This window comes from Eutrema salsugineum, unplaced genomic scaffold, assembly GCF_000478725.1.
Source record: "Eutrema salsugineum unplaced genomic scaffold, Eutsalg1_0 scaffold_3, whole genome shotgun sequence".
In the NCBI taxonomy this organism is placed as follows: Eukaryota; Viridiplantae; Streptophyta; class Magnoliopsida; order Brassicales; family Brassicaceae; genus Eutrema; species Eutrema salsugineum.
In genome coordinates this window covers 17,067,896-17,077,463 of record NW_006256756.1, presented here as the reverse complement: position 1 = coordinate 17,077,463, position 9,568 = coordinate 17,067,896, and the positions used below count along the sequence as shown (strand labels likewise).

Here is a 9,568-nt window from a genome sequence, read left to right as displayed (position 1 = left end):
CAATATGGTGCAGAACTCAAAGTTCCACGGTCTAGCCGGAGAAGACCCTCTTGAGCATCTAGATCAGTTTGATCGGGTTTGCGACTTAACCAAGATCAATGGTGTCTCGGAAGATAGCTTCAAGCTACGCTTGTTCCCATTCAGCCTCGGTGATAAAGCTCACCAGTGGGAAAAGAACCTCCCGAGGGGTTCTATACAAACCTGGGAGCAGTGTAAACTGGCGTTCTTATCAAAGTTCTTTTCCACATCACGCACGGCTAAGCTCAGAAACCAGATCTCAAGCTTCACGCAGCACAACAACGAGAGCTTTAGCGAGGCTTGGGAACAGTTTAGAAGCTACACTAACCAATGCCCACACCACGGCTTCTCAGAGGCATCCCTCTTGAGTACTTTATACCGAGGTGCACTCCCCAAGATCAGAAACCAACTCGATACAGCTTCAAATGGAAATTTTCTTGGGAAAGAGATCAATGCGGCAATGGAACTAGTCGAGAACCTAGCCATGTCCAATGATACGTATGGCGAGGACTTTGATAGAGTGAACCGTACAGAGGGCTCCAGTGATGAACAACGTATGAAAAAGGATATAAGAGAGCTTCAGAGCAAGCTTGACAAGGTTTTGATGGCGACTCAAAAGCCAATACACTTTGTAGGCGAGTTTGATGAGCAAGGGCCAAGTTTTGACAATGTTAATGAAGATGGTCTAACTCAAGAAGAGCTGAACTACATAGGGAATCAGCAGAGGTATCAGAGGTTTAACAACTACAACAGTAACCCAAACTTCTCATACAGAAACCCGAATGTAGCTAACCCTCAAGACCAAGTGTACCCTGCTCAGCAACAACAACAAAGCTATGCTCAAAAGGCTCCTTTTCAGAATACCTTCCAGCCCAAGCAACAGTTCAGTGGGCAACAGCACAGCTACACTCAGCAGAATCAAGCGGCTCAGGGTAATAACTTCACCAGCCAACCGCAGCATCACAAGTTTCCACCAGGGTTCAATCCGCAGCCGATGGGTAATCAGCAACAGAATCAGGGAACGGGTCAGAATCAGATGGGGAACGATGTCTGTGGAATCTTACAGCAACTGTTACAGGGTCAGCAGAGAGTGGAGAGCCAGCACACGACAATGCAGTAAGATATCAGAGAGCTTAAGCAGAATCAAGCCTCTACATCATCCCGAGGCCCGGCTTTACCAGGTAAACCGGAGCCAAACCCCAAGGAGTATGTGAACGCCATTACATTGAGGAGTGGTAAAGCACTACAAGCTCCAACGCCTAAGACAAAGCTCATTGAGGCCAATGAGCAATTAGAGGGGGAGGCAGCCTCAGGTGATACGTGTAAAGAAGCGGATTTTGAAAAGGAACCGATCAAGGACAAAGGAAAAGAGGTGGAAACGACAACTGAGCTTGAAAAGCCATACGTTCCACCACCACCTTACCAACCCAAGATACCGTTCCCAGGGCGTTTCAAAAAGAAAATCTTAGACAAAGCCAAAGCGGTCTTTGAGAAACACTTGGAGAACACGCAACTCACCCTACCCATCATAGATGCTTTCTTAGCTATACCTCAGCTTGGGAAGTTTCTAAAGGATGCGATCCTCAACAAGACAAAGGAACTCCAGGGCATGGTGATACTGAGCCATGAATGCAGCGCCATAATACAAAGAAGATCTATACCAAGGAAGCTATCCGATCCGGGCAGCTTTACCTTGCCGTGTGCCTTAGGTCATTTGAAGTTCTCAAACTGCTTGTGTGATCTAGGAGCTTCTGTGAGCCTAATGCCTTACACGGTGGCCAAGAGATTGGGATACAAAAGTTACAAGCCGGCCAAGATCTCTCTTATATTAGCTGATAGATCAGTTCGCTTACCGGTGGGTTTGCTTGAGGATTTGCCTTTGAGGATCGGTGAGATAGAAATCCCCACGGACTTCATAGCTCTTGAGATGGACGAGGAACCATTAGACCCTATCATCTTGGGCCGACCGTTCCTAGCGACCGCAGGAGCCATTATAGATGTGAGAGGAGGAATGATTGAACTACACATCGGTTCCGAGACTATGAAGTTCAATGTGAAAGAGATGATGAAGAAACCGACCATTGGAGGTCAGGTTTTCTATGTGGAAGTAATGGAGGAGCTAGCTGATGAGCTCCTGGAAGAGTTGAACGCAGAGGATCCGTTACAAGTGGTCCTGACACGTGTACAAAGCGAGCACGGGTACTTGAACGAGGAAAGCAAGGTGTACAAGCATCTTTTGGACCAACCGAAGGAACTTGAGGCTGAGGCGAGGTTTCTGGAGCTCAAGAAAAGCGGCCTCGACATCTTAGACAGCGAGGGATCCACGGGAACAGAAGAGACACCTCGGGGTATCATGGCCGTGACAACTCATACCGAGGCCGATGGTAAACCACGCGAGAACAAGGAAAAGGCCGAGGAAGCTGTTACGGGCCAATGCAGCTTCGATGCCGATTGGAATGAGGCAGACGCGCCCCCTGTTGAGCTTAAGCCTCTACCAACAGGGCTCAGGTATGCGTTCTTAGGCTTGAACTCTACTTTTCCTGTGATCATAAACGATAGCTTGCTTGAACATGAAGAACGTGCATTGCTTAATGAAATCAAGAAATTCAGGAGAGCCATAGGGTATTCCTTGGCCGACATTAGAGGAATTTCTCCTGAAATATGCACCCACAGGATCCACCTGGAGGACCAAGCCATGTCCTCTGTTGAGCACCAACGTCGCCTTAACCCGAACCTCAAAGAGGTGGTTAAGAAGGAGATACTAAAGCTCCTTGAGGCAGGGATCATATATCCAATCTCTGACTCTCGGTGGGTATCTCCTGTACACGTTGTGCCCAAGAAAGGTGGGATCACGGTGGTGAAAAACGATAAGGATGAACTCATAGCCCAAAGAACAATAACCGGCCATCGCATGTGCATTGACTATAGGAAATTGAATTCTGCATCAAGAAAAGATCATTTCCCTTTACCATTCATTGATCAAATGCTTGAACGGTTAGCCAATCATCCTTATTTCTGTTTTCTCGATGGATACTCTGGATTCTTCCAAATACCAATAGATCCAAGAGACCAAGAGAAAACGACATTCACTTGCCCTTATGACACTTATGCCTATAGGAGAATGCCTTTCGGTTTGTGTAATGCACCGGCCACTTTTCAAAGATGTATGATGCACATTTTCTCTGATCTAATTGAAGAGAAAGTTGAGGTGTTTATGGATGATTTCTCCGTGTACGGCTCCTCTTTCTCCGAATGTCTTGCTAATCTTTCTCAGGTTCTGAAGAGATGTGAGGAGCATAGGCTTGTCTTCAACTGGGAGAAGTGTCATTTCATGGTACAAGAAGGCATTTTCTTGGGGCACAAGGTATCAGAGAAGGGTATTGAGGTGGACAAGGCCAAGATCGAGGTGATGGTGAACCTACAAGCTCCGAATTCTGTAAAAGGGATAAGAAGCTTTCTTGGGCACGCGGGGTTCTATAGGCGGTTCATTAAGGATTTCTCCAAGATAGCTAGGCCTTTAACTAGGCTATTGTGCAAAGAGGTGGAGTTTATCTTTGATGAAGAGTGTGAGGAAGCGTTTAAGAGGATCAAGGAGGCTTTGATCAGTGCACCGATTGTACAAGCTCCCGATTGGTCTTTACCATTCGAAGTGATGACTGATGCATCTGACTATGCCGTGGGAGCTGTCTTGGGGCAGAAGAAAGATAAGAAGCTCCATGTGATTTACTATGCCAGCCACACCTTGGACTCGGCTCAAGAGAAGTATGCCACCACCGAGAAGGAAATGCTTGCCATTGTGTTTGCATTTGACAAATTCAGGAGTTACTTAGTGGGATCAAAGGTCACGGTTTACACAGATCACGCGGCCTTGAGGTACTTGATGTCTAAGAAGGACGCTAAGCCGAGGCTTTTGAGATGGGTCCTATTGCTCCAAGAATTCGACATGGAGATACTTGAGAAGAAAGGTATTGAAAACGGGGCCGCAGATCACCTCTCAAGGCTGAGGATTGAAGAAAAGGTTCCTATAGACGACGCTTTACCCGAGGAACATCTCATGCTGGTCTGGTCTTACTTAGAGGTGGAGGAAGCCAACACGATCAAGGAAAGAAGCCTCCCTTGGTTCGCTGATCTTGTGAACTACTTGTCTTGCGGTTTAGAGCCACCGGATCTTGATACTTATCAGAGGAAAAAGTTCTTTAGAGATGTGATGAGATATCATTGGGATGAGCCGTATCTTTACGTGCTTAACAAGGATCATCTCTATAGGCGATGCTTGGCCGAAGAAGAGATCCATCCGGTGCTACAAGAATGCCACGGTTCAGCGTATGGTGGTCACTTAGGTGCATTCAAGACGGTTGCCAAGGTTTTGCAAAGCGGGTTCTGGTGGCCGACTATGTTCAAAGACGCTCAAGATGTATCAAGGTGCGAGGCTTGTCAAAGGCACGGTAACATATCCAAGAGGAATGAGATGCCCCAAAACCCAATCTTTGAGGTCGAGGTCTTCGACTGTTGGGGCATTGACTTCATGGGTCCCTTTATAAGCTCGTATGGAAACCAGTATATCCTAGTCGCGGTGGACTATGTGAGTAAATGGGTCGAAGCTGTTGCATCCCCAACCAACGATTCAAAAGTGGTGGTAAAACTTTTCAAGAGTACCATTTTCCCACGGTTCGGAGTTCCAAGAGTAGTGATCAGTGATGGGGGAGCCACTTTATCAATAAGACTCTTGAGAGTCTTTTGAAGAAGCATGGGGTAAAGCACAAAGTGGCTACACCTTATCATCCGCAGACTAGTGGCCAAGTGGAGGTCTCTAACCGACAGATAAAGGCCATTTTGGAGAGAACCGTGAGCTCATCTAGGAAGGATTGGAGCAAGAAACTTGATGATGCCTTGTGGGCTTACAGAACCGCGTACAAGACCCCATTGGAACCTCACCGTTTAACTTGCTCTATGGGAAAAGCTGTCATCTACCGGTTGAGTTGGAATACAAAGCCTTGTGGTCGGTGAAACTTCTGAACTTTGACATCAAGACCGCACAAGAGAAAAGGGTTTTACAGCTTCATGAGCTTGAGGAAATCCGGTTAGATGCTTTTGAGAGCTCCAAGGTCTACAAAGAAAGAACTAAGGTGCTTCATGATAAGAAGATACACAAGAGAGAGTTCAAAGAAGGGGACCAAGTTCTGTTGTTTAACTCGAGACTCAAGCTGTTCCCTGGGAAGCTGAGGTCTAGATGGTCCGGTCCTTTTAAAATTCTCGAAGTGAGGCCTTATGGAGCGGTCGTTCTAAAAGGAAAAGATGGACAAGGCTTTGTGGTAAACGGTCAGAGGGTAAAGCACTACTTGGCATCGGAAACAAGAGAGGGGGCTACCTCAGTTCCTCTTCTTGAACCGGAATCAGCCTGAAAAGGTATGAAAAGTCAAACTTAGTGACGTTAAACAAAGTGCTCTTGGGAGACACCCCAAGCTTATCCTTGTACATATTTCGTTTTTTTTTTCATCTTCTTTCTCTTTTTATTTGAAGCTTTTTGAAGGGTTTGTTAAGTGTTTCAGGAGTTAGACAGTGAATCATGAGGACGAGAGTAAGAAAAAGGCTTGAAAAAAAGGCACGGCCTGATGAGTTAAGTCGTAGAGCACACCTAGCCTCGGTATCGACCCTCGGTATATACATACCGTGGTCACCTTTTACTGAGTAAAAGCTTGAGAACCTCAGCTAAACTCCTCGACTTAATCTTATCATGGCCATGCCTAAGAAGTTATGTGGTGAGATGACTAAGTGTGGGGGAGGCCCACGGTGTAAACACCTCAGTATAATTACACCGAGGGGCGATGTTCACTTAAAACGGTCTAAAACCTCGATCCGAGGCCACGACCAGTTTACACCAAGGCCAGCCCGTTTAAACCCCCAGCACCAAGTGTTCTTTGTTAAAACTAGTGGCCTCGGCATGATACCCTCGTGGTGGAGCGTGCCGAGGTGCCCGGTTTTAAGAAGAATCAAAAACAAGAACACTTGGGACACTTAGATCAAAGAAGAAGGTTTGCGCGATCTAAGGAAAAGACGTGAAGGCCACGGAGATTTACTCGTTAGTATGAGCTCAAATCACTCGGCTTGGTGCCCTCGGGGTGGAACAAGTCGAGGCCGCTCAAGCTAACACAAGAAAAACCGGTTTAGTCCGTACGGCCCACGTCATTCCTAAAGTCGCGCCCATTTGGAGGCTTTGCGCGGTAATTCGAATTTGAACGCCGGGTCAAAGCTGGTTTTGGCACGGTCAACGGTCGCAGCTGGAGGAGAAGGGGGGACCAGTCCCACTACAGTCCAAACGCCAGCTGGAAAGCGCGACACCGCCCATACCAGCCTCCATCCCGAGCCATAAACCGAGAGTTCGCCTTCTTCTCTCTTTTCTCTGCATTTCACGAACACAACTCTCTCATTTCTCATCCATTTCGTGTGATTCCAAGCGTTCTAGACTCGTTAGGGTGTTGTCTATTCAGCATAAGCATTTCACTAAACTTGAATCTTGGATTCCCAAAGGTATATGCATCTTAAAGAACTCATCTTTTTCCTTTATTCTTTGCGAGCTTTATTGTTTGTAAAATGTGGCATCGATTCTTTTAGAACATATCGGCCTTTGGGAACAATTTTAAAAATTCCATCAGGATAGACAACACAAGAAAAACCGGTCTTTGCTCTGAAAATCACTTGTTCTTGAGTTTCTAAAATTCTTGAGAAAATGCGCTTGGAAACGGTCTTAATGATGCTTTGAGTCGTTGAGCTGAACTGTCTAGATATCGTGTCTCTCTCTTTTTGTTCTGGCTTGTTCTTACTTCCTTTGATGTTTGAAAAAGCTATAACCCTGGTCTTGTTAGAGAAAGAGCTATGTTCTTGCTATCTTCAGAAACATGTGTTTATCGATATACTTGATTCTATTGGTTTCTTTGAGGATCTGCCTTGCAGATGACCGGCGACCGAGCTGTTCCCACTCATGAGACGAACAAAAACGAGATCCAGAAGAGAGGTACGAAAGGAAAAGCCGTGGCCGTGGCACGCAATGGTCGAACGAGCAAGAACTCATCAGCAAGACCCGATGGTGAGCCAGCCGCTAAGCGAGCAAAGAACGCCGAGCTCACTCCGATGCCGGCCCTTGAATCAAGAAGAAATGGGAAGCAGGCAGCCACTGAGAACGATGGAGATGAGCTGAGAGCCATAGTCCCTCATGAACCCGATTGTGGAAAGAAAGCCAAGAAGGAACCAAAGCCCGAGCCTGAGGAAGAACATTTCCCAACTACTGAGGAGTACTTGGACCACTTTAACTCTATAAGAGTAGCTCAAGGTCGGTTCCCTGATATGGAGTTGTTGAGGAAGCTGGAGATACTCGATGATGTTACCCTCATCTTTCAAAACATGGGCCTGGCCGAGTTCTTCATGATGAGCGATGTTGCTTATGAGGGAATTACACAACAGTTTCTTGCCACTTTGGAGGTTGTCATCTACCCCAAGAGGGATCCTAAGCGTTTACATGGCAAAGGGTTCGGCCACATTGAGTTTGACATGGAAGGCGTGCACTACAAGGTCAGTTTCAAGGAGCTTGACGAGATATTTGGGTTTGAAAGGAATGGCAGCTCACTTGACAAGTTCGTGTACCCAAGAGAAGAGTTGGCTGCTTTGTGGGAAACAATCGCTTTTGGACCTTACTTGGGAGGCAAGAGCAAGACGAGTTGCATCAGGAACCCTGCGATCAGATACACCAACCGGGTCCTGGCCTCTACATTCTTCTCTACCTACAACACTGGTGTCATTCACACGGCAGAGCTTGAACTGTTGGGACTTGGACTGAAGCCGCTCATCACTCAAATGAAGAACAAGAAGGAGTTCCAAGGGCCAATGCATGTACCCTTTTTAGGCGCGTTCTTTGCGATCCAAATGCTTACTTACAGACACAATGTGTGGTGTGACCGAAAGAAGAAGGGAGCAAGGAGGCTTCAGAATGGTTGGATTGTCACTAAGATCTTGAGAGCTCAAGGGTTCATATTCCCTGATTCACCATCAAGGCCGAGTCTCATTGATGAGCAGTACTTAAGTAAAAGTGGTTTCTTTGGAGGCAAGTCAGGAAATAGATGGGTTTACAACTTCACACTGATGCACAGAGACGGCACTCAAGTTCTTCTGCCTAACCGAGGCCTCACCATGCTTGATAAGCAGTGTAATGTCTCCTTCTACGTCCTCAAAGATCAGTTATACAACCCATCTCTCGACCCACCAATGCGCAAGTGCACCAAAGCCGTACCTAACAAGCCTCAGAACGAGAACGGCCCGGCCGGATGTGAGAATAAAGAAGAACGGCACGCTGAGAGAAGGATAGGAGCAGGCCGATATCATTTTGATTCATATGTGTGGGGTGAGCCTGAATACCACACCAAGAAGCTGTACTCGCGAGTGAACACTCTCCAAAAGTGGTGTAAGTGGCAAGACAAAACCATTCATGCGTTGGTGGACTGTGTAAGACAACTGAAAAAGAAGGTCAAGCAACTCGCCAGGCCATCTTCTCCGGACAAGAACTCGGCCATCTTCTTTTATTGCATAGCTTTGGAACTTGGAGAAAGCTCTAACGCAAGGAACCCGGAATTCCCACCAGGCAAAGAAGATTGGATCGACCCTGCCTCAGCATTCTTACCGGAGCCCTCGGAAAGCAGCCCACCACGCCAGTCCACTCCCTCCTGCTCAACATCCAATCCCTCGTACTACTTGGGATCAGACCTCTCCGACTAAGGTATCGACTTCAAACTCTTGTACATATGCATCTTGTGTATATCATACTGCATTCGTTTAGTTTGTCTTTTTACTTCTCTCACACGCTTTTATAACACACGGGACTGTGTTATTTAAGTGTGGGGGAGGAGCTTTGTGTTTTCTGATCTTGTTTTCTTTGTTCTTATTTGACTTTTGCATTCTTGAGTCTCATTTAGCTTTGTACATATGGTAAAACCGCATCATTCTAGTTGCATCTCGCATTCTAAGATCGAGTCTAGGCTGCATCATGTAGGATTGCATCAGTGCAAGGAGCAATGATAGATTTTTTTCCTAGAGAGTAAATCACTTGAGAACTTGAACTAAATATGCTTGTGAAACTCATTCTGTGCTTGTAAAGCTTGAAACGATTTGAATCTGAGAAGCAAATCTGAATTATACTCAACTCTAGCTAAGTGATAACCCTGAACTTGAAATGTAAATATCTTTTGATACATTGCTTGAATTGGCTTGTGGATACCGATACACATACTTGAGCTAGAATCATTGTTTTTACCACCCTCTTTCCTTAGCTCAAGTAGCTGAATCCGCATCATGGATCAGTACCCTCACCTTGAACCCAACTTCCTTTTCGAGCCAATGTTTGTGTGTGAATTGTAAGGCCACCTTGGACTGAACTTAGCAGAAAGTGTTAGGTTTAGAGCGACAAGGGCATGTCTCACTGAGTGCTATGTTCCAACATCAAGGAACTGAGAGTATTGGCGAGAGATAAGTGTGGGGGAAAAGATCTGTTGGTGAGTGGAAAAAG

The 9,568-nt window shown here is 46.3% G+C and overlaps 1 non-coding gene across 1 annotated transcript; it reads right to left on the bottom strand.

The window, feature by feature from the left end:
* Positions 1 to 259: 259 nt before the first annotated feature.
* Positions 260 to 366, bottom strand: LOC112085613. The gene has a single exon (XR_002898914.1). It is a non-coding gene; the product is annotated as a small nucleolar RNA R71 (small nucleolar RNA).
* Between the last annotated feature and the right edge of the window lie 9,202 nt (positions 367 to 9,568).